This window comes from Dinoponera quadriceps, unplaced genomic scaffold, assembly GCF_001313825.1.
Source record: "Dinoponera quadriceps isolate SergipeBrazil2010 unplaced genomic scaffold, ASM131382v1 scaffold2600, whole genome shotgun sequence".
NCBI classification, from domain to species: Eukaryota; Metazoa; Arthropoda; class Insecta; order Hymenoptera; family Formicidae; genus Dinoponera; species Dinoponera quadriceps.
Window position 1 is genome coordinate 2,382,529 of NW_014556795.1, and position 6,280 is coordinate 2,388,808.

At 43.8% G+C, this 6,280-nt stretch overlaps 1 protein-coding gene across 5 annotated transcripts in view; it reads left to right on the plus strand.

Moving 5' to 3' along the window:
- Window positions 1-71: 71 nt before the first annotated feature.
- Window positions 72-6,280, plus strand: part of LOC106748184 (protein hu-li tai shao) — a 22,286-nt gene continuing 16,077 nt past the window's right edge. For 2 of the 5 annotated variants that reach the window (XM_014626440.1, XM_014626447.1), the window contains exon 1: window positions 72-457. The gene's annotated coding sequence lies outside the window, so the exon portion shown is untranslated. Of the gene's footprint in view, window positions 458-3,833; window positions 4,000-4,052; window positions 4,169-5,933; window positions 6,003-6,280 lie in introns of those variants that run through there. The other 3 variants (XM_014626441.1, XM_014626443.1, XM_014626442.1) reach the window with 3 other exon arrangements.

Consider the following 6,280-nt stretch of genomic DNA (forward strand, 5'->3'; position numbering starts at 1 on the left):
CGTGTGCGCAGACCCGGTCGGCCATCTAGCGTCGACTCGCTGTTGCGCGCGCGCGCAACTCCGGCCGACAGTGAGCAGCAATCCGCGGCTCTACACGGCCGCGACGAAACCGCTCCCGTGAGATCGATCCCAGCTATGCGATTTCCCGCGGGTCTCGGAGAGGCCTGCTGCGCTTAGGAAACTCTCTCTCGCTTCCGGATCCATAGCAGCGGGTAGGTCACGGCGCGTTTATCAATGCGCGTGCGATAAAAGTCCCCGGCTGGACTCGCGGGAAAGGAGCGGAGCGACACGCAGAGGCGGCGGGGAAGCTGTTCATCGAACGGAACAGCCGCGCGCGCGGCTGATACGGAGACAGAGCGAGACTGTGAGTGAGTGAGTGTTGTACGCTCGGCGAAACGGTATCTCTCTCTCTCGTCTCGGGGAAGGAAGAAGGCGGCGGCTGGCGATCCCTTTGTAGGTAAGTCTATTCCTTCTCCTCGTTCTCGCGCGACCAGAGACGGCGGTACGTGAATGACGTAGCGCGCGAGGGGTGTGTCGCGCGGCGTACCTTAGCACCGCGAGTGAGCGACAAGCTGTCTCTCGCTTCCCTTTCGATCGAAATCTAAATTCGCCCCCGAAATGTCGCCATTTGCATCGCCGTGTCCGAGCTGGTCCGCCGGGAGATCGGAGCGATGGGTGGCGGCGACTCATCGATCAACGGGTTAAACGTTCCGCTCGGCTAATTGTGTGTACGGTCGGCCCGATGATTTGTCTCGCGAGTTTTCGAGATACATTGTTATTTCGATTGATCTCGAAAGAGAGGAATCCGATCTCGGGGAACGACACTCGCGCGGCGGAATGAACTATCGGTCGCTTGATAGTACGTCTTTAATCGTCCAGAACGAAGCGAGTGAACGGCGATCTAGCGATCGAGATGGGGAAAAGGAAAGACGGGAGTCCCAGCGCGGCCACCGGTTCGAACGATTTCTCTCTCTCTCTTTCTCTCGATTTCGAGACGTGACGCGCCGCGCCCGAACGGGTGACACACCATCAATCCCGTTGTTAAAAGTCAACGTGGTGATGCTCTCAGTGCGGTATTATCACAATTGGTCACAATACTACTGAGAGAGTTAGGTCCGCTTATTAGGAAACACCCTGTAGACATTTGCGCGTCCAGCCGTTATCTCTCGGAGAAACTCGGGACATTAAACGGCACAGTTTCTCAGTGTGTGCGAGAGAGAGAGAAATCGTGCGATACAAAATTACGCTCGGTGTGATTCGTGAGTGTGTGCGTATTCTTTTGAAATTGACGATCAATTGTCTCCTTTGTTGCTTCGTTTTTGTCACCGTTATTCCGCTCTCTCTCTCCTAATTGACGGCGCTCATAATCTGTGATTAACCATGACGTCATTGCGTTAAGTGTCGGTCTCCCGACCGATAATAATCTGCGCTAACGTTCTCGTGTATATGTGTGTGACGTCAGCGTTTAAAGCGAAAAATATTCGGCGCGACGCGATTGTTATTGGGTGAGCGGTCAATTAATTGCCTTGAAAGAGCTTCATTACCGCCGGGGCGTTGTTACGTCGCCTGTTGACTTATTGACAGTGTAAACACGAGCCTCGCGATATGCACTTTAATCTCCGTCGATATAGAAGTCGGCGTTGAAAAAAGAAAAGATCGGTCGCAACATGGCGCCAGACGACGCTCTTCAGATTTTAATTAAAAGAGTCACGAAATGTCCCAGATAGAATTAAAGTCGATCTCGACGATATTTCGCGTCCCTCTCTCTTTCCTTCCCCTCTCTTTTTCGCTCGCAGAGGAAGAACGATCGATTCGTACGCTTTGATATGAATCATTCCTGAAAATACAAATAGACCGTGCGAGGTCGAAACGAAACTTTTATACTCGTTGTGCGTAAAACAGGAAATAAAAACACCGAGAGAGTTGGTGTATTTTTCGGATAAACGCGATCCTTACACACTAGAGAGCACGTGTGCGCAACGATTCCGCTAGCTGCGGGCTACGTTGCGTAAGGGGGCCCCCGTCATCATCGTTGATATCACACGAGCGTATAATAACGGTGCTGCCGCCGCCGTTCGTTCGTCCTTTTTTCCCGTCGCGTACCGAAGGGTCTCAACGTGGTTGTTGAGTACAAATCAAACAGGATTAGACGGTGAAACTGATAGCATATAAGGGCTGTTGAATCGATACACTGAGAAGATCCCGTGGGTCTTCCGCTTGGCACATTATTTGCAAACTCGAACGATGCTTCTTTCTCTCTTTCGATGCGACGTGAAATATCGCAACTTTCTTCTCGCAACGCACGGAAAGAATTAACGGGACGATGAACAGAATTTCTGACTTTCGTGGATCACCCGAAATTTTGGCCCTAACTCTACAACATAGCAGGAGTTAAGATAGTAAAACAGGTTTAATTTCAATTCTAATAAACAATATAACCCCTACTTTGACCCTGATAATGTCTTAAATTTCCGTTTTAACGTTAAAAGGTAGCGTTAAAATTCAATCTGTAGAATTAAAGGTTCAAAGAAGAAATTGAAAAGTATCAATATGGTTAAAGTAAGTTTTTAGTTTTATAGGTCGTCTAAGTAGGCGCAAACTTAAGAACGTCAGAGTAGCATCAAAATTTCGGGCAAATTCGATTAGAAGAATTAGAAATTCAATTTTTTTTTTTTTTTCAATCAAGGCTCGTTTGGTCCGTTCATTGTTACGTTAATTCAATTGACATCTTTTTTTTCTGTGCATTTGCAATTATTCCTTGCAGGTGTTTCGTCAACGACGCGCTTCAAAGAGAGAAACAGAGAGGAGTATTTTGACCCATGTAATTTCGTGTTTATCAATAGTAAATTGTAGTTATTATCAAGGAAAGTAGGATCCCTGGATGTGAAGTCGCTCCCTTTCCCCGTCTGCAAATTTCCTCCCGTGGTATTGTACTGTGTTACTGTTTGTTTGATGATCGCTTTTTGACGTTAGAAAACCCATGTTTGATAGTCGAAATTGTAATTTTTACTATACTGAGTAGAAAAGTACTGAAACCGTTCGGGTAATGTTTAATTGATTCAAGTAAAATGGCTTGTTTAGCAGTATTCCTTGGCAAATATTTACCACTAGAAGTTGATCAAGTACAATTTGATATTTCCTTCGCATGAGTAAACTTGTACGCGTTGAAACAATAAGGCGACCAGTATTAAATTCATAATATTGAGAATACTAGAATTGATTTTTAGAAAATATTTTCTGGACAGAAATCTAAATTTAAAGCCTTCAATTATTCAATGGAAAAGAAATGTTACATAATTCTAGTAAATACTCGCTTAAATTTAGAACCATTTTACATTCAGTAATTCATTTGAGAATTAAGGTGCTTATTACTTGGAGAATTCTCGGGGAATTTGTTTATACCTGGAAAAATGAGGGAATTCTCAGGGAATAATATCTTCCAACACGTATGTTTTCAAATATGTAATTCTTAATGTTGTATACAACTTAATATTTGACCTAAGCGTTAAAATAATTCCTCGTTATGATTTAGAAGTATCATATGATCAAGTAAGTAGAGTTAATTTTTTAGATATTACGTCAAAATATTGGTAAAATTCGCATAAAATCAACATTTCGGAAGTTTCTCGCTCACCAATTGGTACGATTCCTTCCTTCCCTTCGTTCGCCTTTGTCGCGCTGTAAGCGTCCAGTCACAATTACCCCGATCATACACACAGTATTCCCGACACCTGACCATACGGAGAAGAAACGCGAAATTGTCGCGCTCGTCCGTCCCTCCCTCACTCTCTCTATTTTAAGACGAGCGAATACTCGGGGGCCTCTCGAGGAGAGCCAGTGAGAGCGCGAGCGTCGTCGACGCGATCGCTTTCATTCAGTTTACGGACCGGCTCTCGTTATCGTCGCGCGATAAGTGAAGGAGAGCGGCGCGCGCGAGATGGGAAGCGTATCGCTGACTTAGAGAGTGCGTCGCAGTGCTCGGGAATATTTCACGCTTAGGTATACGGGGGACGAAAATCGACACCGTAATCACGCGGGAAGAAGTGGGCTAACGAGAAACGCGCGCGCGTGTCCTTCGTCTGCTCGAAAAGTCATCATTGTGCTCGAGCATTCGTTTTTGTGTTCCCTTGTACAATGCGCCTACACGTAACTTCCTCCATCAAGGACGGTGTGTATTTAAATGATCGAGCACCGGTGGGTCGCGCCGACGACGAGATAGGCGCGCGCGTACGCGAGGGACTTAAACGGAGCCACTTGTGCCGAATATCTCAACCCTTTAACGCTAATTACCGTCAATTCGCACACCGAGCCATTCACTGCCGCGCGCTACTCTGTGTCTTTTGCCGGCGTTTCCGCACTCGTTCGGTGCAATATCGTGTTTCGAAAGTGCGCGCGTTATCTGAGAGAACGTGTGTGTGCTCTAACAGTTGGCAGAATTTCAAACACACTCCGCGTTATTTTCGCCTATTAGGCGCGAATTGTTTGCGTGCACTTGTACAGAGGCGTATTTTTGTCGCTGATTCAGCGCGATAAGTATGTGATTCGCGAGTACGCGGAGGAAAAATTGCTACCGTTTCACGTTCTCATACGCACAGTAAGCAAGAATATATGAATTTACATGAAAATAAAAGAATTTTCGCAAACTGAGGGGAGGAAAGATCGGAACGATGTCTTTTCAAACTGATGCGTTTCTTAGTTTGAAGATACCTTCGTTCTTTCTATCTTACATTGTTTCCTCTCAATTCATGAACATTTTTTTCAAATAACATAAGAATGTGGTACTTTTAGTGGAACGATGTAGAATAATTTCTTCATATATAAGCAAATTTTATGTTAATACAAGATTGTATATTCTTGCTTATATGTATAAGATTATGAATCTTCAATTGATATTAATTTTTTTTTTTTCCATGTAAGAACTCGGTGCTGATATATCTGCTGAAAAATCTTTTCCGCTGCTACGACTACACAAGGAAAAAAGTTTCATTGAATTTCGTGTTTGTTCGATTTAGCTTTTCATGTGTATTTTTCATTTATTATTTAATATCAAATATAATTTTATCGTAAACAAAAAATGTTGTTTCCTTAGAGCAAACCATGTTGTTCGAAAACAATATTTTATTGCTTAGAGGAAATATAATATCTGCTTGTTAATAAGAAAAATATGTCATATCAAATATTACATTATATTAAATATTGTTCCACTGAAACAAAGAATAATATCTTTCTAAGTACAGTATTATTTCTTTCAAATAATTAATTTTTTTTACACTTATTACTTGTAACCGCCATTGTAATGTTTGAACGAAGATATAAAAGAAACATGTTATTTGGCGACGAGTGAGAGAGATATTTATTATAGAGGAACCGAACAATTCTGTTGAGTCAAACATACACGTTTGTCTCATTCCAAAGGACAAATTTGTTGTAATTAATAAGATCTTATTAAATCGAAAGAATCTCTGTGTATTATTCGCACTTGTAATAATTCGATTGTTCGCTAAATTGCGCTTTCTCCCAAAAAGTTGATTTCCAAAGCTGATTCTTTAATTAGTACCAAATCTCACCTTTGTAGAAATACCTCGGCAGTATTGATTTAGAGCGGCGATACGTTAGCGAAAATAGGACACAATATGAGAACGTGCATAAAAGGAAACGCGAGTATTAAGGCACGCCGAACGAAGAATTTGATTTTATGCTGCGTAACCCCGTAGTTATTTGTCGCTTCTTCCCCCTCTCTGCCCGTATATCGTAGCGGAAGTGACGCGTCGCTTTTGCAACACTGCAGTAATAGTCGGAAACTTAAGTCGAACTCATTAATCGAGATAGGGAGGGAGAGGCGTGTCCTTTTTTAACCGGCAAAAAGTAGCACATCGACTGTGTTTGTGATTTCGCCATCGGGAATAATTGTTTGATGCTGTATTTAACGCGTCGTATAGCGTGGGCCGATGGAAGCGCGCTGTGAAAAGGTGAAAAGCGACACCGTAGAATAAGGATACAGTGTGAGTACGCGTTGCGTGTCCGATGCACCGGTACTTGGCGTAAGGAAAGCCGAGCGGTGAACGACCGGTGACACAGATCCGAGTTGCGAACGTTAAACAAGTAATAGAAGACTCGGCGTCCCGTTTTCCTATCAATAACGACAGGTGATAAGGACGGCGGGTAATTGCGAGCGGGCGAAACTCGCGAATTAAATGAAAGAATGTGTGGTCTACACGGTAGGGCTCTGCAACTTTATTGATCGGCTATACACCGGCTAAGGTGCCCTACCTGCCGGGTG